Below are 26207 nucleotides of genomic sequence, written 5' to 3'. Positions count from 1 at the left end.
ATCGGGTTAACAGAATTCCTTACCCGGATTTCTGTGTTCGCAGACCGTAAATAGAGTCTGCTTCCTCGATTCGGGATTTTAAACCGGTGACTTGGGACACCATAAATTATCCCAAGTGGCGACTCTGATTTAATATAAAACAATTCCATTTCGAATAATGTCACTTAAATTAGAAAAAACTCCCCTTATACCCCTTACGAGGTGTAGGTAAAAAGGAGGTGTGACAAAGCTAATAGAAAGCATCCGTTCCCAACCAAATTATTCAATTTTGCCTTTCACTTGATATCTTTTTGGAGAAAGGGTGTGGTTTATTTTTTTAATACTTCTTACATTGGATAAGTATAGGTATCGGGGGATAAAAAAGATGTGCCTATATCACGTTCAGGACAAAGGAACAAAAGTCCATGCTTGGTAGATAGAAGTGCTAAAATGAAATTCAATCACCGTAAAAAATATAAGGAAATCTCACCGGATAGAAAGGAAGCATTATTGTTAAACCGCTGTATGAAAGAAATCGATTCAAGAAAACGTCTTCTAGAAAGTCGTACTCTAGATGATTCAGTCAAATCAACATCTCTAAGTAATTCAACGCTTCAAAGGGAGAGTGCTCTCATAATAAGAGATTTTTCTCTTACTTCAAATCAAGGTTAGCAAATTAAACTTTCGCTCTTTCTGTTTAAATGCAGCCAGTTTAAACTAAATTTGTTTCACGTGTCTTTATTAGCTGCTAAATGTGAAGTTAGTACTTTACCTGCTGCTTCTACGAAAGGAAAAAGTTTAGTTGGTCGTTTTTCCATCTTCGAAATAGGCGAGTTTATGAAGCATATTATTTTAATAAAATTTCTATTGTCGTAAACCATTTACTTATGTAATTCATAATTATGTCTATATTAGGATCTATATCAGGTACATCTAATGACCGATGTGGTGTTGGTTCAGAGAATGTAGCAAATAGAGGTTCGTATCACTATCAGGTTAGAATAAGATTCGTTATCTTCCTTTGGAGTGAAAATTGACTCCCAGTTATTTCCGTAATATTTAGGAGTTAGACTACGTAGAAGAGCCCCCCTGCACGTTATTGGATCACAACCGAATATGTTGCTTTCAAAGTTGTCCCAAACTTTAAATTTTATGCTGCAAAAAGATTTCAATATGAACCCCCTGGATTCTGTTGCAATAAAAGTTCAATCAAGCTTACTTCACATGAAATGCCTATAGAGCTACGAGAATTATTTTTGGGTGCTACTGAAGAGTCTGACCATTTCCGAACATATGTTAGGACATACAATAACATGTTTGCATTTACTTCGCTCGGGGTAAAATATGACAAAGACTTAGCTAAGAGAAATCATGGTATCTATACATTTAGAGTTCAAGGAAAAATATATCACTTTATAGATGATTTATATCCTGCGAATGAGAAAGCAAGAAATTTACAGTTATACTTCTACGATAATGAAAATGAGGTAGCAAACAGAATTGCTTGTTCAACTAGAGTACATGAGTCAATGATCAGAAAATTGATGAATATACTACAAAATAATCCGTATAGTGTTTTCTTGAAATCTTTGGTAGATGTTCCGGAATTGTCGAACTTTTATATTGCGCTCAAATGTGACTCATGTTTAGATCAACGAGTATATAACTTACCTACTGCATCTGAAGTTGCAGCAATAATGGTGGAAGAAGGCGTTCATATTTCCATACCTCACATTCAAATTTATACTCACAGCAATAAAAGCCAATTAGTAAACTATTACTATGGATGTTATGATCCCTTACAATACCCACTATTATTTTCATATGGTCAAGATGGGTGGCACTGTGGTATAAAGAAAATAGTACAACCATAGAATACTACTAGATGTCGTGTCTACTGTGAACAGGAAAATTTATCAAGTGTTGCAAACATGTGTTTAATTGACAATTTTCTTGATATGGAAGCTCAGGTACTAGAACAACAAAGGAAAAAAGAAATACTGTCTCTTGTCGTGAATATTATTGTTATAAATTTAAATAAGAGATGATGAGACTGATGAAATCTTACATATTGGAAGGATATTCCAACAATATGTCGTAGATGTATTCATAAAACTTGAAACACAACGACTAGACTTCTTCTCTTTCAATCTAGACTTGTTTAGAATTGAAGTTTTGCAAGGTATTCTTGATGTCTTAAGACAAGGTGAAAGAGATGCTTCTAGAATCGGAAAACAAACTTTCCTTCCTGTTACATTTACGGGGGACCAAGAGATATGCGCCAGCGATATATGGATGCTATTGCTTTGGTACAACATTTTGGAACACCTGACTTATTTCTAACGATGACATGCAACCCATTATGGCCAGAAATAAAAGAACATTTGTTATCTACCGATGAGGCACAAAATAGACCTGACTTAATTAGTCGAGTATTTAGAGCAAAATTGGAAGAGCTAAAAATGATATATTAAAAAGAAATATATTTGGAAAGGTTGCTGCTTTTATGTACACTGTAGAATTCCATAAACATGGTCTTCCACATGCACATTTCCTTATTATTCTTGCTAATGAATACAAATTGTTGACACCTGAGTCTTACGACACAGTTGTTTGTGCTGAATTACCTGATCGAGATAAAGAGCCTTACTTATACTCACTTATTGTACATCATATGACGCACGATCCTTGTGGTCATTTGAATCTTGCAAATTCATGCATGAAAAATGGATATTGTAAATTCAACTACCCTAAAGATTTTGCTGATCGAACATCAAAAGGAAAAAAAATCTTATCTAATTTACAAAAGACGATATACAGGTGAAGCAATAAAAATTAGAGAAAAATTCCTCGATAATTCATGGGTGGTATCATATAATCCTTTTTTACTTGACAAGTTTAACTGTCATATGAATATCGAGATATGCTTAGATATTAAAGTTGTCAAGTATCTTTACAAGTACATATATAAAAGGTCATGACAAAATTTATTTTTCTGTACATGACAATGATAAAGACAAAGAGATTGATGAAATAAAAGAATATCAACCTGCTAGATGGGTATTTCCACCCGAAGCTACATAGCATTTATTTGGTTTTTCTATTAGTGAGATGACACCAAGTGTTTATCATCTTCAATTACACCTTGAAGGACAACAATATGTTTCTTTGAAAAGCACTGAGAGTATAAATGCAATTTTAAAAAAACCTATAATTAGAAAAACAATGTTGACAGAAAATTTTGTCATGAACCAAACAGATGATTATGCTATAGAACTTAAGCTACTATATAAAGAGTTTCCAGAATACTTTGTCTGGTCAGTTACAGACAATACATGGACACGTCGAAAATAACGTACCGTTATTGGGCGCGTTGTGACATGTCATCCAACAGAAGGTGAGAGATATTATCTCAAACTATTATTACTGAATGTGAGAGGACCAACATCATATGAATATCTTCGTACTGTAAATGGAAAATGTTATATTACATTTAGAGAGGCTGCTGAAAAAAGAGGATTATTACATTCTGACAACAGTTTGGTTGACTGTATGATTGAAGCTGCAAGCTATCAATTGCCATATAGTTTAAGACGATTATTTGCTACGCTATTGGTATATTGTACTCCTACTAATCCAAAAGAGTTATGAGAACAATTTGAAGACTCAATGTCCGAAGACTTCAAACGCTTGCCAAATAATGGATTTAAAAATATTCATCATAGAGTCCTGAACCAGATCAATGATGAACTACACTCGATGGGACACGACATTAACGAGTACAAGCTTGTTGCAGAAAACATTAGAGCTTCTACAATTGTAAAAGAGGTAAAAGAAGTTCATTTTGAGAGAAGCCTAAGAGTTTCCTAAGAAGATTTGTTATTAGAAGTTCATTATACAGATCAACGAAGAGCATACAATATGATTGTTGATAGAATATTTTCCAACAAATCGGGAGCTTTTTTATTGACGGACTAGGAGGAACTGGTAAAACTTTCTTATGTCGAAGTTTGTTGGCTACGGTAAGATCTAAGGGATTTGTAGCACTAGCAACTGCAACTTCTGGTGTTGCAGCTTCTATTCTTCCTGGAGGGCGAACAACTCATTCGCGCTTTAAGATCCCTATTGATATTGATGAAAATATTGGTTGCAATATCAGTAAGCAAAGTTCACTTGCATGTTTAATTCGGGACGCAAAATTAATTGTATGAGATAAGGCATCAATGGCTAAACGGAAAATGATTGAAGCTTTTGATTTACTTTTGAAGGATCTAATGGATACTAAGATGCTCTTTGGTGGAAAAGTAGTTGTTTTTGGAGGTGATTTTAGACAAACTCTTCCAGTTGTTAGAAATGGGGAAAAAGAAGACTTCATTTCTGAAAGTTTACTATACTCTGAAATTTGGAATCAACTAGAAAAACTACAGCTATCAGAGAATATGCGTGCAAGAACATATCCTAGCTTTTGTGAATACTTGATGAGAATTAGAAATGGAAAAAAATACTTGATGCCTAGAAAAAAGTTCAAATTCCTAACTCTTTGATTATTCCTTTTACAATTGAAGAAGAATCTTTGAATGAGTTATTTGAGGTAACATATCACAATAAAGATTCATATTTAATGATTCTTCCTCCATAGCTTCTCGTGTGATCTTGACAACAAAAAATGATTTTGTTCATGAAATAAATGATATGCTCATATCTAGATTCCCAAAAGATGCTAGAACATATGTTGCAATTGATGAAACTATTGAACCGAATGACCAAAGTCAATTCGAAGATTATCTGTATACTTTAAATCCTGCTGGTTTGTGTCACGACCCAAAATCCCAACCCGGTCGTGATGGCGCCTCTCGTGAGGACAAGGCCAGCCAATCAACAAAACAGTACATCTCTTTATAATTACTTAGCAGGAATAAGTCTAAATCATGGGCAATATAATCTTAAATGCGAAATAAACGTGATAGAACAAGGAAAACCCTCCCAACTCAGCCCGAAATCGGGGTGTCACAAGTCATGAGCTACTACAGAGTTTACTAATATTTTACAAAGTCTGGAATTATCATAAATAACAAAGATAAGGGAGAAAACGGGGCTGCGGACGTCAACAGCTACCTCGTTACTCCTAGTCACCGCCTGGTCTGGAAAGAATCAGCGCTCAGGAGCGAACTCAGCTCTGCCTGTATCTGCACACATGGTGCAGGGAGTAATGTGAGTACTCCGACCCAGTGAGTAATAAAAATAAATAACGACTGAAAACATGAAATCTCATAACGGCACAATATAGCGCTATCCCAAGCAGTAAAATCAGTTATACAGTAAAATAGTGAGTATCAGATAATTCTTCTTTTAAAACAGTAAAGACAAATAATTTCCACAGTAAGGATAAATCAAAAGCTTGCCCCTCGGGCTCAATATGTAAATCTCAGTATAGTATCAGCCCCTCGGGCTCACTCCCAACTCACCAGCACACAACATCAGCCCCTCGGGCTCACTCCCAACTCACCACACACAAGCAACGGCCTCTCGGGCCCACTCCCAACTCACCTGGGTACCCTGCGCTCACTGGGGGTGTGTACAGACTCCGGAGGGGCTCCTACAGCCCAAGCGCAATATCAATAGGCCTGAAAGCCTTCACACATCACACACGAGGCCTGAAAGCCTCCTCATATAACACTCGAGGCCTGAAAGCCTCCTCACATCACTCAACATATCCTCACGTATGGCCCTCGGCCTCAATCAGTCCAGAAAATAATCATAAGCCTCTTGGGCATCAGTAAAACAATAGTGCTCAGCTCAACAACATTATAAATATCATTAAATCTCGAGTTGAGTATAAATGTAGCTGAGTTCACAAAATAATATAATTCAATTGGACTGAGTTCAAATAATATTTCAATTCGTGAGGAAAATAGTGATGTAAATTCACAAAAGATTTCAGATAATTGGCACGAAGCCCAAATATGGCAATAAGCCCAATCATAGTGAAAAACAATAAATCTTTATCAATTACGCGGTAAAAATATCAACTGGGATGGACCAAGTCACAATCCCCAATAGTAAATGACCCCGCGCTCGTCATACAACGCGTGTCTCATCTCAACATAGCAGTATGTTGTGCAATCCGGGGTTTCAAACCCTCAGTGCATCATTTAAAATCATTACTCACCTCAAGACGTCCAACGTCTACTCCGCTATGCCCTTGCCTCTCGAATTTACCTCTTCGCGCGTCGAATCTGGTCAAAACCACAATGAATACATTACAATAAGCTAAGGGAATATAACCCAATCGAAAAGACTCGAAAAATATCGAAATTCACGAAATTCGCAAAACCCGAGCCCCGGGCCCACTTCTCGAAAAATTACGAAAGTCACATCATCGGAGTCCGCGTCTCACCACAAGTCCGTACATATAAAATTTACCAAAATCGGAGTTCAAATGACCCCTCAAATCTTCAAATCTTATTTTCAAATCCCTAGGCCTAAATCTTCAATTTACTCCTTAAAAACATGTAATCTAGTCGGATTGTTCGATGATAATTCAATATTATGGAGTAGAAATAATCACAAGTGACTTACCTCAAGATTTCCCAAGATTTCTTGCTAAAAATTGCCCAAAATCCGAGCTTGGAAGTCAAAAAAAATAACCAAACTCGGACTGCTGGACATTAAATCTGTCCAGAAATTTTCGGTACTATTCACGCGGGGGCACTGTTCATGCGCGTGAGGTCACTGTTCACTGTTCACCCTCACGGTTACTATTCACGCGTGGGTACTGTTCACTGCTGCAGAAAATACAGCAACAACAACAACAACAAAACCTTCAGCAAAACCTTCTCGCCCTCCATAAATGACACATCTCGGACCTTCCGGTCCGCATAACTCTTCTGACGCGACTGAGCTGTGCGAAGTCTTTCCTGAATCACCTTCACCTTTTCTAAGGCATCCTGGACCAAATCTGTCCCCAACAACCTAGCCTCACCGGGCTCAAACCAACCCACTGGAGTTCTACACCGCCTCCCATATAAGGCCTCATACGGTGCCATCTGAATACTGGACTGATAGCTGTTGTTGTAGGCAAACTCTGCAAGTGATAAAAATTCAACCCAAGAACCTCCAAAATCAATCACGCAGGCACGCAACATATCCTCCAATATCTGAATAGTACGCTCGGACTGTCCGTCCGTCTGAGGATGAAATGCTGAACTCAACTCCACCTGAGTGCCCAACTCGTGCTGAAAAGTCCTCCAAAACTGAGAAGTGAACTGAGTACCTCTATCCGAAATAATAGTAACTGGAACACCATGCAACCGCACAATCTCCTGAATAAAGATCCTAGCCAGCCGCTCCGCAGAATATGTGGTACACACCGGAATGAAATGCGCTGACTTGGTCAGCCTATCCACAACGACCCAAATCGAATCAAAATTCTTCAAAGTCCGAGGAAGGCCACTCACGAAATCCATAGTAACTCTCTCCCATTTCCACTCAGGAATAATCATCTGCTGAAGCAAACCGCCTGGTCTCTGATGCTCATATTTCACCTGCTGATAGTTGAGACACCGAGCCACATATCCCACAATGTCTTTCCTCATTCTCCTCCACTAGTAATGCTGTCTCAAGTCCTGATACATCTTCGCAGCACCCGGATGGATGGAATACAACGAACTGTGGGCCTCCTCAAGAATCAAATCTCTAAGCCCATCAACATCGGGCACACAAATACGGCCTTGCATCCTCAATACGCCATCATCACCTATAGTCACATCTTTGGCATTATCATGCCGAACTCTGTCCTTAAGGACAAGCAAATGCAGATCATCATACTGGTGCTCTCTGACGCGATCATATAAGGAAGATCGAGAAACCACACTAGCCAATACCCGGCTAGGCTCAGAAATATCTAACCGCACCAACTGATTGGCCAAGGTATGAACATCAACTGCAAGAGGCCTCTCCCCAACTGGGATGTAAGCCAAACTCCCCATACTGACTGCCTTTCGGCTCAACGCATCAGCCACTACATTGGCCTTTCCCGGATGATATAGAATGGTAATATCATAGTCTTTAAGTAACTCAAGCCATCTCCGCTGCCTCAAATTAAGATCTTTTTGTTTAAATAAATGCTGAAGACTGCGATGATCAGTGAATACCTCACAAGATACGCCATATAAATAGTGCCTCCAAATTTTTAAGGCATGAACTATAGCAGCCAACTCCAAATCATGAACAGGGTAGTTCTTCTCATGGGGCTTCAACTGACGAGAAGCATAAGCAATAACTCTACCCTCCTGCATTAGCACACAACCAATCCCAACTCTGGAAGCATCACAATATACCGTGTATGAACCTATAGCTGATGGTAACACCAACACTAGAGTTGTGGTCAGAAGTGCCTTGAGCTTCTGAAAGCTCTCCTCACACTCGCCAAACCATACAAATGGGGCACCTTTCTTAGTCAACTTGGTCAAAGGCGATGCAATAAAAGAAAACCCCTGAACAAATCGGCGATAATAGCCTGCTAGCCCAAGAAAACTCCGAATCTCTATGACTGAGGACGGTCTAGACCAACTCTGCACTGCTTCTATCTTCCTTGGATCAACCTGTATACCTTCGCTGGACACTATGTGTCCCAAAAATGCCACAGAACTTAGCCAAAATTCACATTTGGAGAATTTTGCATAAAGCTTCTCCTCTCTCAATCTCTACAACACTACACGCAAATGCTGGGCATGCTCCTCCTGGCTACGCGAGTACACCAGGATATCATCAATGAATACAATAACAAATGCATCCAGATAAGGCTGAAATACACTGTTCATCAAATGCATGAACGCTGCTGGGGCATTGGTCAGCCCGAAAGACATAACCAAAAATTCATAGTGACCATATCTAGTCCTGAAGGCAGTCTTGGGAATATCCGACTCCCTGATTTTCAACTGGTGATAGCCCGAACGGAGATCAATCTTAGAAAATACCCTCGCTCCCTGAAGCTGATCAAATAAGTCATCAATGCGAGGCAAAGGATACTTGTTCTTCACTGTTACCTTATTCAACTGCCTATAATCAATGCACATTCTCATTGTGCCATCTTTCTTCTTCACAAATAAAACAGGTGCACCCCACGGGGACACGCTAGGCCGAATGAACCCCTTATCTAGGAGTTCCTGAAGCTGCTCCTTCAATTCTTTCAGCTCTGCTGGTGCCATACGATATGGCGGAATAGAAATGGGCTGAGTGCCCGACACTAAGTCAATGCCAAAATCAATATCCCTATCCGGCGGCATGCCCGACAGGTCTGCAGAAAATACATCAGGAAAGTCCCTCACAACTGGGACAGAATCAATACTAGGAGTCTCAGCTCCAACATCCCGCACAAAAGCAAGATATGATAGATAACCCTTCCCAACCATACGCTGAGCTTTCAAGAAAGAAATTACTCTGCTAGAGACATAATTAGTCATGCCACGCCACTCGATCCTTGGAACACCCGGAATAGCCAAAGTAACTGTCTTAGCATGACAGTCTAGAATAGCATGATATGGAGATAACCAATCCATGCCCAGAATAATATCAAAATCTACCATGCTCAATGGCAGTAGATCAACTCGGGTCTCCAGACCTCCAATAATCACAGCACATGACCGATGCACACGGTCCACAACAATAGTATCTCCCACCGGGGTAGACACATGAACAGGTAAAGTAAGAGACTCCCGAGGCATACTCAAATGACGGGCAAAATATGAAGACACATAAGAATAGGTGGATCCCGGATCAAATAAGACAGAGGCATCTGTGTGGCAGACTGAGATAATACCTGTGATAACAGCATCTGACATAAGAGCATCTTCCCGGTCTGAAATAGCATAAAACCGAGCCGGACCACCCCCCGCTCGACCTCCCCCTCTAGGGTGGCCTCTAGCTGTCTGACCCTCACCCCTAGCTGACTGGGTGGGTGCTGAAGTAGCTGGTGCAGAAGATGAGGACCGACCCCTCTACTGTGATGAACTGGCGGTACGACAAGGACACTGCTTCCACACATGTCCTAACTCTCCGCACTCATAACAACCCCTAGATGTTGGAGGATGGGACTGAAAAGAACCCCTCGCACCGGAGTGACTAGCTGGTGCACTCGGTGTAGAAGGACCCTGAACTGACGGGGCACGTGAAGAACTCTGAGCTGGAAGGGCACTGAGTGATGACTGACCCTACTGAAATCCCTGATGACCACGGCCTGAAGATGGCCCGCGGTACTCTAGACGAGCTGACTGATGAGGCTTGTAAGAACGACCTCTACTCTGCTGAAACTGGCCCCTAGACGGAGCACCACTGTGACTAGCTGATCCACGAGGCCTCTTAGCCTCCCACTCCTCTCTCTCTAGACGACGATCTGTCTCAATGTCGCGAGCAACATCTACTGCATCCTCAAAAGTATGGCTCAGAATCCTTTCTCGAGCCATCAGAATACGAATGGGATAATTAAGCCCATCCACGAACCTCCTATTCCTTTCCCGATCAGTCGGGACCATCCATGGAGCATAACGAGCCAGCTCCGAGAACCTCACCTCATACTGAGATACGGTCATATCTCCCTAACGAAGATACTCAAACTGCCTGCGCATCTCCTCTCTCTGAGATCGCGGTACCCACTTCTCCAGAAAGAGAGTGGAGAACTCCTGCCAGGACAAGGGCGCTGAACCTACCGGCCTACGCCGCTCATATGCCTCCCACCAAGTGAAAGCTGCACTTGAGAACTTAAAAGTAGTAAAGGATACACCGCTAGCCTCCAAGATCCCTGTTGTCCTCAGCATACGTCTACACTTGTCAAGAAAACCTTGCGCATCCTCGCCCTGAGCACCACTGAAAGTAGGAGGTGCAAGTCTGCTGAATCTCTCAAGACGACGCTGCTCATCGTCTGGCATAACTGGGACCATATTATCCTGAACCGGTGCAACCGACTGAACTGGAGCAACCTGCTGTACTGGTGGTGCCTCTGGTGTCTGTAGTCCCTGCACTACTGGCTCAGGTGTGCGAGCAACGGGGGTCTGATTGCCTCCCCCTGCCTGTGAAGTAGCTGCTGCAGTGGTGGCTGAAACTGCCTGAGCCAGGCCAGTGCAAACTGTCAGAATCTGAGCCAGGGCCTCCTGAAGACCCAAAATAACAATAGGCACATCTGTTGCCTGAGCAGGTGCTGCTAGAGTCTCTGCAGCTGGAGCCTGATCCTGAGCCGGGGCAACTGGTGGGTCTACAGATGCTGCCCTACGGCTCTACCTCGACCACGACCGCGTCCACGGCCTCTGGTGGCCTCAGTAGGTGGCAATGGTGGTCGTCCGTCCTGTCCATTAGCGCGTGTTCTCGCCATCTGCAAGAGAATAGAACAACAGAATTTAGTTTTCGGACCAACAAAGTCGCACGACAAGAATTTCCAAGAATATGAAATTTTCCTAAAGGTTCTGCAGCCTCTCGAGGATAAATACAGACGTCTCCGTACCGATCCACGAGACTCTACTAAACCAGCTCATGACTCGCGAGACCTAGTAACCTAGGCTCTAATACCAACTTGTCACGACCCAAAATCCCAAACTGATCGTGATGGCGCCTCTCGTGAGGACAAGGCCAGCCAATCAACAAAACAATACATCTCTTTACTAACTCAGCCCGAAATCGGGGTGTCACAAGTCATGAGCTACTACAGAGTTTACTAATATTTTACAAAGTCTGGAATTATCATAAATAACAAAGATAAGGGAGAAAACGGGGCTGCGGATGTCAACAGCTACCTCATTACTCCTAGTCACCGCCTGCTCTGGAAAGAATCAGCGCTCAGGAGCGAACTCAGCTCTGCATGTATCTGCACACATGGTGCAGAGAGTAATGTGAGTACTCCGACCTAGTGAGTAATAAAAATAAATAACGACTGAAAACATGAAATCTCATAACGGCACAATATAGCGCTATCCCAAGCAGTAAGATCAGTTATACAGTAAAATAGTGAGTATTAGATAATTCTTCTTTTAAAACAGTAAAGACAAATAATTTTCACAGTAAGGATAAATCAAAAGCTTGCCCCTCGGGCTCAATATGTAAATCTCAGTATAGTATCAGCCCCTCGGGCTCACTCCCAACTCACCAGCATACAACATCAGCCCCTCGGGCTCACTCCCAACTCACCACACACAAGCAACGGCCTCTCGGGCCCACTCCCAACTCACCTGGGTACCCTGCGCTCACTGGGGGTGTGTACAGACTCCGGAGGGGCTCCTACAGCCCAAGCGCAATATCAATAGGCCTGAAAGCCTTCACACATCACACACGAGGCCTGAAAGCCTCCTCATATAACACTCGAGGCCTGAAAGCCTCCTCACATCACTCAACATATCCTCACGTATGGCCCTCGGCCTCAATCAGTCCAGAAAAATAATCATAAGCCTCTTGGGCATCAGTAAAACAATAATGCTCAGCTCAACAGCATTATAAATATCATTAAATCTCGAGTTGAGTATAAATGTAGCTGAGTTCACAAAATAATATAATTCAATTGGACTGAGTTCAAATAATATTTCAATTTGTGAGGAAAATAGTGATGTAAATTCACAAAAGATTTCAGATAATTGGCACGAAGCCCAAATATGGCAATAAGCCCAATTATAGTGAAAAACAATAAATCTTTATCAATTACGCGGTAAAAATATCAACTGGGATGGACCAAGTCACAATCCCCAATAGTAAATGACCCCGCACTCGTCATACAACGCGTGTCTCATCTCAACATAGCAGTATGTTGTGCAATCCGGGGTTTCAAACCCTCAGTGCATCATTTAAAATCATTACTCACCTCAAGACGGTCCAACGTCTACTCCGCTATGCCCTTGCCTCTCGAATTTACCTCTTCGCGCGTCGAATCTGGTCAAAACCACAACGAATACATTACAATAGGCTAAGGGAATATAACCCAATCGAAAAGACTCGAAAAATATCGAAATTCACGAAATTCGCAAAACCCGAGCCCCGGGCCCACTTCTCGAAAAATTACGAAAGTCACATCACCGGATTCCTCGTCTCTCCACGAGTCCATACATATAAAATTTACCAAAATCGGAGTTCAAATGACCCCTCAAATCTTCAAATCTTATTTTCAAATCCCTAGGCCTAAATCTTCAATTTACTCCTCAAAAACATGTAATCTAGTCGGATTATTCGATGATAATTCAATATTATGGAGTAGAAATAATCACAAGTGACTTACCTCAAGATTTCCCAAGATTTCTTGCTAAAAATCGCCCAAAATCCGAGCTTGGAAGTAAAAAAAAATAACCAAACTCGGACTGCTGGACATTAAATCTGTCCAGAAATTTTCGGTACTGTTCACGCGGGGGCACTGTTCATGTGTGTGAGGTCACTGTTCACTGTTCACCCGCGCGGTTACTGTTCACCCGCGCGAGGTCACTGTTCACTGTTCACCCGCGCGGTTACTGTTCACGCACGAGTACTGTTCACTGCTGCAGAAAATACAGCAACAACAACAACAACAACAACAACAACCCAGTGTAATCCCACAAGTGGGGTCTGGGGAGGGGTAATATGTACGCAGACCTTACCTCTACCCCGAGGGGCAGAGAGGCTGTTTCCAGGAGACCCTCGGCTCAAGAAGGCAACAAGAGACACTATATTAGTACTATCAATAGACTCATAATAAAATAACATACAATACCATAAAATCCATAACATAACATAAATACCATAAAATAACAAAATAACAGCAATATAAGAGATATAGGAAATACGAGAAAGATGTAAGGTATACTAATAAACAGCAGATAAAACCTATCATCAGTAGCTGATCAATAGCATCCTAAGACTAATTCCTAACTGGCTAGTCTCACTCTAGTGCACTGTAAAAAGAAATCACAATTTCCCCTAACCTACAACCTTAATGCTCGATCTCCATAATTCCCTGTTAAGGGCCATGTCCTCAGTAACCCTAAGTCGCGCCATATCCTGCCTGATCACCTCTCCCCAATACTTCTTAGGTCTCCCTCTACCTCTCCTCGTACCCACCACAGCCAGTCGCTCACACCTTCTCACCGGTGCATCATTGTTCCTCCTCTGAATGTGCCCGAACCATCTGAGTCTTGCTTCCTAAAATGGCTCTAACTCCATCATACGAACTCGGAATTAGACAATTCTTGTTCCTATGAGTCAAAAATAATAATACGAACAGAACCCTTCAATCGAAACTCAATTCGGAGCTCGTTTGCCCAGTTCAATACCCATTTCGCTCGTTAAACAATTAACTCACATTTCACGTCAAAAACTCAATCGCGACTTGATGAAAATAAACCAAAATTTCCAGATCAGTCCTATAATTCATGATTTAAAATCTGGAAGTCTCGAAATCAAATTTAGATCTCTAGAACTAAAAATAAACCTTTAGATCATTACATTTATGCTCAAAACGGCAAAAATCTTCCAAAAATGACCCGTTGGGCATTCGAAACACACCCGAGGCCCCCGGGACCCCGACCAATAATACCAACCAGTCCCAAAATATATTACGGACTTGCTCGAGGCCTCAAATCACATCAAACAACGCTAAAATCATGAATCAACCTCCAATCCAAGTTTTATGAACTTTAGAATTTCCAACTTCTATTTCCGATGCCGAAACCTAACAAATCACGTCCGATTGACTTCAAATTTTGCACACAATCCAAAATGACATAATGAAGCTACAGAAATTCTCGGAATTCCATTCCGACCGTTGGATCAAAATTTCACCTATCAACCGGAAATCGCCAAAACACTAACTTCGCCAAAATGAGCTATTTTCTTCACCGGACCTCCAAAATTAATTCCGATTGTGCTCCTAGGCCTTAAATCATCCCCCGAAACTAACCGAATCATCGGAATTCAATTCCGAGCCCTCTAACTCACAAGTCAACGTCCGATTGATTGTTCCAAATTAATTCTTCCTTATAGAGACTAATTGTCCTATTTCATACCAAACTCGATCCGAATTGACTCAAATTCACCAAGTACACATATTGAAACATGAATAAGCATTTAACGGGGAATACATGACGAAAATATAGGAAACGACGGTTCGGGTCGTTACAGTTTGCCTCCTTACAGATTGACTGTAAAAGAAAATTGTCCAGTAATGTTACTACGAAATTTAAGTCCCTGTGAAGGTTTATGTAACGACACACTGTGATGACTTGGCCAGTTATCTCATGAGTTACCACTCCATTTTCCCCATTTTTGCTTCTTACTGCTTTGTCTATCGGTTCTATAAGTGATTGGGTTGGTTGGCTCAGGTTCGGAAAGGTTTCGAGAAGGTTTGAAACACTTAGTCTCTTTTGAGGAAGCTTAAGTTGGAAAAGTCAACCGGATGTTTACTTATGTATTAGAGGGCTTGGATGTAAGTTATAATGGTTTATTTAGCTTCGGGAGGTGATTTGGGACTTAGGAGCGTGATCGGAATGAGTTTTGGAGGTTCGGAGTAGATTTAGGCTTGAATTGGCGAAAGTGAATTTTTGGCGATTTCCGGTTGATAGGTGATATTTTGATATAGGGGTCGGAATAAAATTCTGAGAGTTGCAGTAGTTTCGTTGTGTCATTTAGGATGTGTGTGTAATATTTCAGGTCATTCAGATGTGGTTTGGTTGGGTTTTTGATCAAAAGCGGAATTCGAAAGATTTTGGAAACTTAGGCTTGAATCCGACGTGTTTTGGTTGATGTGATGTTGTTTCAGGTGTTTTGAAGATTGGTATAAGTTTGAATAAGGTTTTGGGATATGTTGGTACTTTTGGTTGAGGTCTCGGGGGCCTCTAGGTGATTTCGGATGGTTGACGGAGGAGTTTGAGACTTGGTGAATTGCAGATTTTTGCTGCTTCTGGTATTTCCGCACCTGCGGATTAGGGACCGCAGGTGCGACACCGCATATGCAGGAAAGCGGTCGTTGAAGTGGAAGCTGGGAAGATGGCAGGAACCGCAGAAGCGATTATAGGGACCGCACCTGCGATGCCGCAGATGTGGGAATGGCATCGCAGATGCGGAAAGTGGTAAGTTAAGTGACTTCCGCAGAAGAGGATAAAGAACCGTAAATGCGGTACCGCAAAAGCGGTACATAGGACTGCAACTGCAAAAATGCCTGGGTAGAAGGTATAAATTGTGTCCTTCACGATTTTTAACTATTTTCACCATTTCTATCTCGACTTTGGAGCTTTTTGGACGATTTGAAAGACGGATTTCAAGGGAACTTCATTGAGGTAAGGAATTTGGACCTAAAACTCGTTCCTATGATTATTTCATGGATTAGAGCTATAATTAATGGAATTTAAGGGCTAAAATTGGGGAAAACTAGGGCTTGGAAACTTAGACTTTTGCTTGAGGAGTTGAAGGACCATTTGAGGTCGGATTTCAGAAATTTTGATATGTAAGAACTCGTGGGGAGATAAGGAATCTATTGATATAAAAATTATCGAATTCCAAGACATGGGCCCGAGGGTCGGGTTTTGGTAATTTTTTGGATTTATGTTGTAAATTGATTATTTTCGCTTGGGTTTTGTTCCCTAGAATATTTTGACGTCCTCGTTATGATTTTGGATATATTCGATGCGAGTGGAGGCCGCTTCGAGGGGAAAAGGCATCGCGAGCTAGAAATTTGACCGGTTCGAGGTGAGTAATGATTGTAAATGATATTCTGAGGGTATGAAACCCCAGACTTGCACATCGTTGTGCTATATTGAGGTGACGTACACGCTTGATGACATGCGTGGGGTCGTGCACTGTTGGGGATTGTGATTTAGTCCGTCCCAATTGACTATTTTACCGTGTATTTGACTGAAATCTATTTGCTACCATCATGATTTGGGCTGAATGCCATATTTGGGCCTTGTGCCAACTATTTGAACCCTTCGGGGATTTTTACTGGTATTTACTCACTATTTTGACTTTATACTTGAACTCAGTCATGTTATATTTCACTGTTTTCATACCCAACCATGTTTACTCTGTTTTAAATACTTAAATGATATTTTAAATGATAATTGTGATGAGAATCACTGTTTTACTGTTGTCTGAGGGGCTTGTGAGGATTTTGACCGAGTAAAGCCGAGGGCCTATGTTGTAAGGAAACATTTAATACTGATTATGAGGCTGAGGGCCTAAGATATGTACTCCACGAGGTGGCTTGATTGATATGAGACCGAGGACCTAGTGATGATGCCACGAGGTGGCTTGATATTGTGCTTGGACCGTAAGGGGACCCTAAAGGAGTCTGTACACCCCAGTGAGCGCGAATACCCATTGTGATGTGAGATTGAGCCCGAGGGGCTAGTATTGTTCTGAGATGTTGCCCGAAGGACTGGTACTATTTTAGGATATTGCCTAAGGGGCGGATTTGTTGATACTGTGCCTGAGGGATAAACCTTTATGTGTTTATTTGTCATAATTGACTGTCAATTACCTGCTTAATTGTTGAAAAAGGCTTTTTAGGAAGTTAAATTTGAGTTAAAGGACTTTACCTATCTTTCACTAGTTTACTATTTTTAAAAAAGGATTTTTTTTACTGCTTCGTTATAGCATGTTTTTGTGCCTTACGTTTATTTCTTGCTTTCAGTCTTTATTTATGATTATTACTCACTGAGTTGGAGTACTCACTTTACTCCCTGCACCTTGTGTGCAAATTCAGGCGTATCTGGTCCCACTTCCGAGTGCTGATCATTCCGGCTCAGGCGGATCCGAGGAGTCTCTAGGTAGCTGTTGGCGTTCGCAGCCCGGAGCTCTTCCCTATCTTATTCCTTTCTATTCTTAGTTTCTATATTAAACTCTGTAGTTATATACATTTGGAGTATTCCGTTCTGTTAGATGCTCATGACTAGTGCATCCCGGTATCGGGCTGTGTTGGGTTATTTTACTATTATCTGCTACTTTGAGATGTTATTATTACGCTTCAGACTTATTTCTTGTCGTTTATCTATTAATAATTGAAACGGAAAGTGTCGGCTGACCTTGTCTTTATGAGAGGCACCATCACGATCGGGTTTGGGTTTAGGGTCATGTTAAGTTGGTATTAGAGCCTAGGTTACATAGGTCTCATGAGTCATGAGCAGGTTTAGTAGAGTCTCGCGGATCGGTACGGAGACGTCTGTATTTATCCTCGAGAGGCTGCAGAACCTTTAGGAAAAACTTCATATTCTTGAAATTTTTGTCGTGCGAATTTGTTGATCCGAGTACTAAACTTCTGTTGTTTTATTCTCTCACAGATGGTGAGGACATGCGCTACCAGTTAGGATGGACGACCACCAGTACCACCAGGTGTGGCCACCAGAGGCCGAGGACGCGGCCGTAGTCGTGGTAGGGGCAGAGCAGCTAGGGCAGCACCTGCAGATCTACCATCTGCCCCAGTTCAGGATCAGATCCCAGTTATGGACGCTCCAGCAGCACCAGCTTAGGCACCAACTGTGCCCATTATGATTCCGGGTCTTCAGGAGGCCTTGGCTCAGATCTTATTATTTTGCACTGGCCTAGCTCAGGTGGTTTCAGCCACTACAGCCGTAGCTACTTCTCAGGAAGGGGGAGGCAATCAGACTCCCGCCGCTCGTACACCTGAGCAGGTCGTGCATGGACTTTAAACGCTGGGGGCACATCTAGCCCAGCTGGTTGTAGCTGCTCAGGATTATGTAGTTCCTGCTATGCCGAAGGATGAGCAGTGTAGGTTGGAGAGGTTTGGTAGACTGCAGCCTCCGACCTTCAGTGGTGCAAAGGGTGAGGATGCCCAAGGTTTCTTAGATAAGTGCCAGAGGATGCTTTGTACAATGGGTATTCTGGAGACCAGTGGGGTCGCTTTCACTACTTATCAATTTTCTGGAGTTGCCTTCACTTGGTAGGAGGCTTTTGAGAGGCGTAGGCCTATTGGTGCAGCACCCCTTACCTGGTAGTAGTTCTCCGTTCTCTTTCTAGAGAAATATGTGCCGCAGTCCCGCAGAGCAAAGCTGCATAGGGAGTTTGAGTGGTTGCGTCAGGGAGAGATGACTATGATATAATACGAGATAAGGTTCTCCGAGTTAGCTCATCATGCTATTTGGATGGTTCCGACAGATAGAGAGAGGATTAGGAGGTTTGTTGATGGCCTTACTTATCAGCTTTGTATTCTTATGACCAGGGAGAGGGTGATTGGTGCTACTTTCAAGGAGGTTGTGGTTATTTCCCGTGAGATTGAGTCTGTTCGTCGCTAGGAGCAAGAGGAGAGGGAGGCCAAGAGGCCTCGAGGATCTGGTAGTTATAGTGGTACTCCTTCGAGGGGTCAGTTTCAGCACGATAGAGGCTGTCCATTCAGGCATGCTCAGCCAACTCGCCCAGGTTATCGTGGGGTGTCATTAGGTCATGGTTCTCACAGTTCTCATCAGGGTCAGTCATTACTTAGTGCCTTCCAGCTCAGAGTTCGTCCCGTGCTCCATCAATTCAGGGCTCTTCTATGCCGAGTGCATCTGCTAGTCACTCCAGTGCGAGGGGTTCCTTTCAGTCCCCTTCTCCAGCACCTGAGAGTTGTTATGAGAGTAGTGAATATATGGAGGCAGTGCCCTCGTCATCTTGCAAGTTTGTCTTAGCAGAGGGGTCAGTCATCAGCTTCAGCGCCAGTTATTTCACCACCACCCGCCCAGCCAGCTAGGGGTGGAGGTCAATCAGCTAGGGGCCGCCTCAAAGGGGGAGGTCGATCAGGTGGCGGTCAGGCCTATTTCTATGCACTTCCAGGCAGACCCGATGCTATTGCTTCAGAGGCTGTTATTACAGGTATTGTTTTAGTCTGCCACAGAGATGCCTCTGTATTATTTGATCCCGGTTTCACCTTTTCTTATGTGTCATCATACTTTGCTCGTTATTTAGGTATGCCCCGTGAGTTTCTTGCTTCACCTGTTCATGTATCTACCCCAGTGGGCGATACTGTTATTGTAGACTGTGTGTATCGTCGTGTGTGGTGACTATTGGGGGTCTGGAGACCCGTGTGGATCTTTTATTATTGTGTATGGTGGATTTTGATGTCATTTTAGGCATGGATTGGCTATCTCCATATCGTGCTATTCTGGACTATCATGCTAAGACAGTCACAATGGCTATACCGGGTGTGCCACGGATCGAGTGGCGAGGTGTGACTGATTATGTTCCTAGTAGAGTGATCTTATTCTTGAAAGCCCAACGTATGGTTCGGAAGGCTTGTCTTTCGTATCTAGCCTTTGTGAGGGATGTCGGTGCTGAGACTCCCGGTATTAATTCTGTTCTAGTTGTGAGGAATTTTCCTGATATGTTTCCTATAGACCTTCCGGGCATGCCATCGGATAGGGATATTGATTTTGGTGTTGACCTGGTGCCGGGCACTCAGCCCATTTCTATTCCGCTGTATTGTATGGCACCAGCGGAGTTGAAGGAATTAAAAGAGCAGCTTTAGGAACTCCTTGATAAAGGGTTCATTCGGCGTAGTGTGTCACCTTGGGGTGCGCCGGCTCTATTCGTGAAGAAGAAGGATGGCACTATGAGAATGTGCATAGATTATAGGCAATTGAACAAGGTAACAATTAAGAACAAGTATCCTTTGGCTCACATTGATGATTTATTCGACCAACTTCAGGGAGCGAGAGTGTTCTCCAAGATTGATCTCCGTTCAGGTTATCACCAGTTGAAGATCAGAGACTCGGATATTCTTAAGACAACTTTTAGGACCCAATATGGTCATTATGAGTTCTTGGTGATGTCTTTTAGGCTGACCAATGCTCCAGCAGCGTTCATGCATTTGATGAACAGTGTGTTCCGGCCTTATCTTGACTTTTTTGTCATATTATTCATTGATGATATTCTGGTATATTCGTGTAGTTAGGAGGAGCACGCGGAGCATTTGAGAGTTGTGTTGCAGAGATTGAGAGAGGAGAAGCTTTATGCAAAATTCTCCAAGTGTGAGTTTTGGCTCAGTTCAGTGGCTTTCTTGGGTCACGTGGTGTCCAACAATGGTATTCAGGTTGATTCGAAGAAGATAGAGGTAGTTCAGAGTTGGCCCAAACCGTCCTCAGCCATAAAGATTCGCAGATTTCTTGGTTTGGCAGGCTATTATTGTTGGTTTGTTTAGGGAATTCATCTATCGCATTGCCCTTGACCAAGTTGACTCAGAAGGGTGCTTCATTTGTATGGTCGGGCGAGTGTGAGGAGAGCTTTCAGAAGCTCAAGACACCTTTGACCACAACTCTAGTGTTAGTTTTGCCATCAACTTCAGGTTTATATACCGTGTATTGTGATGCTTCGAGAGGTTGCATTGGTTGTGTATTGATGCAGGAGGGTAGAGTTATTTCTTATGATTCTCGTCAGTTGAAGCCCCATGAGAAGAACTACCCCATTCATGATTTGGAGTTGGCTGCCATAGTTCATGCGTTGAAGATTTGGAGGCATTACTTGTATGATGTGTCTTGTGAGGTGTTTACTGATCATCGTAGCCTCCGGCACTTGTTCAAATAGAAGGATCTCAATTTGAGGCAGCAAAGATGGTTGGAGTTTCTTAAGGATTATGATATCACCATATTGTACTATCCGGGGAAGGCCAATGTAGTGGCCGATGCCTTGAGCCGAAAGGTGGTGAGTATGGGAAGTTTGGCATATATTCCAGTTGGGGAGAGACCTCTTGCAGTTGATGTTCAGGCCTTGGCCAATCGGTTCGTGAGGTTAGATATTTCGGAGCCCAATCGGGTATTGGCTTGTGTGGTTTCTCGGTCTTCCTTATATGATCGCATCAGAGAGCGCCAGTATGATGATCCGCATTTGCTTGTCCTTAAGGATAGAGTTCAACATGATGATGCCAGAGATATGATCATTGGTGATAATGGGGTGTTGAGGATGCAGGGCCAGATTTGTGTGCCCAATGTGGATGGGATTCGGGAGTTGATTCTGGAGGAGGCCCATAGCTCGTGGTATTCCATTCATTCGGGTGCCGCGAAGATGTATCAAGATTTGAGGCAGCACTATTTGTGGAGAAGAATGAAGAAAGACATTGTGGGATTTTTAGCTCGGTGTCTCAATTGTCAGTAGGTAAAATATGAGTATCAGAGACTGGGTGACTTGCTTCAGTGGATAGATATTCCAGAATGGAAGTGGGAGAGGATCACTATGGTCTTTGTAGTTGGACTTCTACAGACTTTGAGGAAGTTCAATGCTATTTGGGTGATTGTGGATCGGCTGACCAAGTCTGCGCACTTCATTCCTGTGTGTACTACTTATTCTTCAGAGTAGTTGGCAGAGATCTATATCCGGGAGATTATTCGGTTGCATGGTGTCCCAGTTTCCATCATTTCAGATAGGGGCACTCAGTTTACTTCGCAGTTTTGGAGGTCGGTGCAGCGAGAATTTGGTACTTAGGTTGAGTTGAGCACAACTTTTCACCCTCAGACGGACGGGCAGTCGAGCACACTATTCATATATTGGAGGATATGTTGCGTGCTTGTGTCATTGATTTCGGAGGGTCATGGGATCAGTTTCTACCGCTTACAAGTTTGCTTATAACAACAGCTACTAGTCGAGTATTCGGATGGCTCCATATAAGGCTTTGTATGGGAGGCGATGTAGATCTCTAGTTGGTTGGTTTGAGCCCGGTGAGGCTAGGCTATTGGGGGCAGACTTGGTGCAGGATGCCTTAGAAAAGGTAAAGGTGATTCAGGAGAGGCTTCGTACCGCGCAGTCGAGGCAAAAGCGTTATGCTGACAGGAAGGTTGGGGATGTGCCCTACATGGTTGGTGAAACAGTTCTGTTGAAGGTTTCACCCATGAAGGGTGTTATGAGATTTGGGAAGAAAGGGAAATTGAGTCCGCGGTTCATTGGGCCTTTTGAGGTGCTTCGGAGGATTGGGGAAGTGGCTTATGAGCTTGCTTTGCCACCCAGCTTATCGAGTGTGCCTCCGGTATTTCATGTTTCTATGCTCCGGAAGTATATTGGGGATCTGTCTCATGTTCTGGATTTTAGCACGGTTCAATTGGATGATGATTTGACCTATGATGTGGGGCCAATAGCTATTTTGGGTCGTCAGGTTCGTAAGTTAAGGTCAAAAGATATAGCTTCAGTGAAAGTGCAGTGGAGAGGTCAGCCCGTAGAGGAGGCTACCTGGGAGATCGAGCGGGAGATGCGGAGAAGATATCCTCACATGTTTGAGGCTTCAGGTATGTTTCTTGACTCGTTCGAAGATGAACATTTATTTAAGTTGGGGAGAATATGACGACCCAGCCAGTCGTCTCATGAGTTACCCTTTGTTTTCCCCATTTCTGCTTCTTACTCTTTGTCTATCGGTTATATAAGTGATCGAGTTGGTTGGCTCGGGATCGAAAAGATTTCGAGAAGGTTTGAGACACTTAGTCTCTTTTGAGGAAGCTTAAGTTGAAAACGTCAACCAGATGTTGACTTATATGTTAGAGGGCTCGGATGTGAGTTCCGATGGTTCGATTAGCTTCAGAAGGTGATTTGGGACTTAGGAGCGTGATCAGAATGAGTTTTGGAGGTCCGGAGTAGATTTAGGCTTGAATTGGCGAAAGTGGATTTATTGGCGATTTCCGGTTGATAGGTGAGATTTTGATATAGGGGTCGGAATGGAATTCCAAGAGTCGCAGTTGTTTTGTTGTGTCATTTAGGATGTGTGTGCAAAATTTCAGGTCATTCGGACGTAGTTTGGTTGGGTTTTTGATCAAAAGCGGAATTCAGAAGATTTTGGAAACTTAGGCTTGAATCCGATGTGTTTTGGTTGATGTGATGTTGTTTTAGGTGTTTTGAAGATTGGTACAAGTTTGAAAAAGGTTTTGGGATATGCTAGTGCTTTTGGTTGAGGTCCCGGGGGCCTCGGGGTGATTTCGGATGGTTGACGGAGGAGTTTGAGACTTGGTGAATTGTAGATTTTTGCTGCTTCTGGTATTTCCGCACCTGCGAATTGGGGACCGCAGGTGCGTCGCCGCATATGCGGGAAAGCGGTTGCAGAAGCGGAAGCTGGGAAGATGGCAAGAATCGCAGAAGCGGTTATAGGGACCGCACATGCGATGCCGCAGATGCGGGAATGGCATCGCAGATGCGAAAAGTGGTGAGTTAAGTGACTTCCGCAGAAGAGGATAAAGAACCGCAAATGCGGTACCGCAGAAGCGGTACATAGGGCCGCAGATGCGGAAATGCCTGGACAGAAGGTATAAATTGTGTCCTTCGCGATTTTTAGATATATTCACCATTTCTATCTCGGCTTTGGAGCTTTTTGGACGATTTGAAAGAGGAATTTCAAGGGAACTTCATTGAGGTAAGGAATTTGGACCTAAAACTCTTTCCTATGTTATTATTTCACGAATTAGAGCTATAATTAATGAAATTTAAGGGCTAAAATTGAGGAAAACTATGGCTTGAAAACTTAGACCTTTGCTTGAGGATTTGAAGGACCATTTGAGGTCGGATTTCAGAACTTTTGATATGTATGAACTCGTGGGGAGGTAAGGAATCTATTGATGTAAAAATTATCGAATTCCGAGACGGGGGCCCGGGGTCGGGTTTTGGTAATTTCGGCATTTATGTTGTAAATTGATTATTTTTTCTTGGGCTTCGCTCCCTTAGCATATTTTGACGTCCTCGTTCTGATTTTGGATAGATTTGATGCGAATGGAGGCCGATTCGAGGGGCAAAGGCATCACGAACTAGAGATTTGACCGGTTCGAGGTGAGTAATGATTGTAAATGATGTTCTGAGGGTATGAAACCCCGGACTTGCACATCATTGTGCTATATTGAGGTGACACACACGTTTGATGACGTGCGTGGGGTCGTACACTGTTGGGGATTGTGACTTAGTCCGTCCCGATTGACTATTTTACCGCGTATTTGACTGAAATCTATTTGCTATTATCATGATTTGGGCTGAATGCCATATTTGGGCCTTGTGCCAACTATATGAACCCTTCAGGGATTTTTACTGGTATTTTCTCACTATTTTGACTTTATACTTGAACTCAGTCATGTTATATTTCACTGTATTCGTACTCAGCCATGTTTACTCTGTTTTAAATACTTAAATGATCTTTTAAATGATAATTGGGCTGAGAATCACTGTTTTACTGTTGTCCGAGTTGCTTGTGAGGATTTTGACTGAGTAAGGCCGAGGGCCTATGTTGTGAGGAAACATTTGATACTGATTATGAGGCTGAGGGCCTGAGATATGTACGCCACGCGGTGGCTTGATTGATATGAGGTCGAGGACGGTGGCTTGATATTGCGCTTGGGCCGTAAGGGCCCCCTCTAGGAGTTTGTACACCCCTAGTGAGCGCGAGAGCCATTGTGATGTGAGATATTGCCCGAGGGGCTGGTATTGTTTTGAGATATTGCCCGAGGGGCTGGTACTATTTTGGGATATTGTCCGAGGGCGGATTTGTTGATACTATGCCCGAGGGGCGAACCTTTATGTGTTTATTTGTCATAATTGATTATCAATTACCTGTTTAATTGTTGAAAAAGGCTTTTCAGGAAGTTAAATTTGAGTTAAAGTATTTTACCTATCTTTCACTGGTTTACTGTTTTTAAAAAGAGGTTTTTTACTGCTTCTTATAGCATGTTTTTGTGCCTTACATGATTTCCTGCTTTCAATCTTTATTTATGATTATTACTCACTGAGTTGGAGTACTCACTTTATTCCCTGCACCTTGTGTGCAGATTCAGGCATATCTGGTCCCGCTCCCGAGTGCTGATCATTCCGGCACAGGCGGATCCGAGGAGCCTCTAGGTAGCTGTTGGCGTTTGCAGCCCGGATCTCTTCCCTATCTTATTCCTTTCCGTTCTTAGTTTCTATATTAAACTCTATAGTTATATACATTTGGAGTATTCCGTTCTGTTAGATGCTCATGACTAGTGGCACCCCGGTATCGGGCTGTGTTGGGTTATTTTCCGCACACTTTACTATTATCTGCTACTTTGAGATGTTATTATTACGCTTCGGACTTATTTCTTGTCGTTTATCTGTTAATAATTGAAATGGGAAGTGTCGGCTGGCCTTGTCTTCACGAGAGGCTCTATTACGACCGGGTTTGGGTTTAAGGTCGTGACACACACGGTTGACATGTTATAGTTTTAAAACACATGTTATAAGTGCCAAAATTGCTAACGATGATTTTCAAAATAGGCATGTTTTTATTCCAAGAATACAACTATTAGCATCACAAGATGAAAAATTCCATTTGC

The 26207-nt window shown here is 42.7% G+C and overlaps 1 protein-coding gene across 10 annotated transcripts in view; it reads left to right on the top strand.

Annotated features, from left to right (window-relative positions):
* LOC104222128 (uncharacterized) overlaps window positions 1-26207 on the top strand; it is a 43190-nt gene that overhangs the window by 2109 nt on the left and 14874 nt on the right. Inside the window, exons 2-5 of one of the 10 annotated variants that reach the window (XM_070163163.1) lie at window positions 17678-17741; window positions 18252-19779; window positions 24629-24696; window positions 25683-25752. The exons of 1 other annotated variant lie outside the window; for it this stretch is intronic. The gene's annotated coding sequence lies outside the window, so the exon portion shown is untranslated. Of the gene's footprint in view, window positions 1-345; window positions 647-894; window positions 975-17677; window positions 17742-18251; window positions 19780-23983; window positions 24287-24628; window positions 24697-25682; window positions 25753-26207 lie in introns of those variants that run through there. 8 more of the 10 variants (XM_070163164.1, XM_070163165.1, XM_070163166.1 and 5 more) reach the window with 8 other exon arrangements.

The sequence above is a fragment of the Nicotiana sylvestris genome, chromosome 12 (genome assembly GCF_000393655.2).
Source record: "Nicotiana sylvestris chromosome 12, ASM39365v2, whole genome shotgun sequence".
In the NCBI taxonomy this organism is placed as follows: domain Eukaryota; kingdom Viridiplantae; phylum Streptophyta; class Magnoliopsida; order Solanales; family Solanaceae; genus Nicotiana; species Nicotiana sylvestris.
Note: the sequence above shows the minus strand (reverse complement) of the source record. Positions and strands in the feature narration are given on the sequence as shown.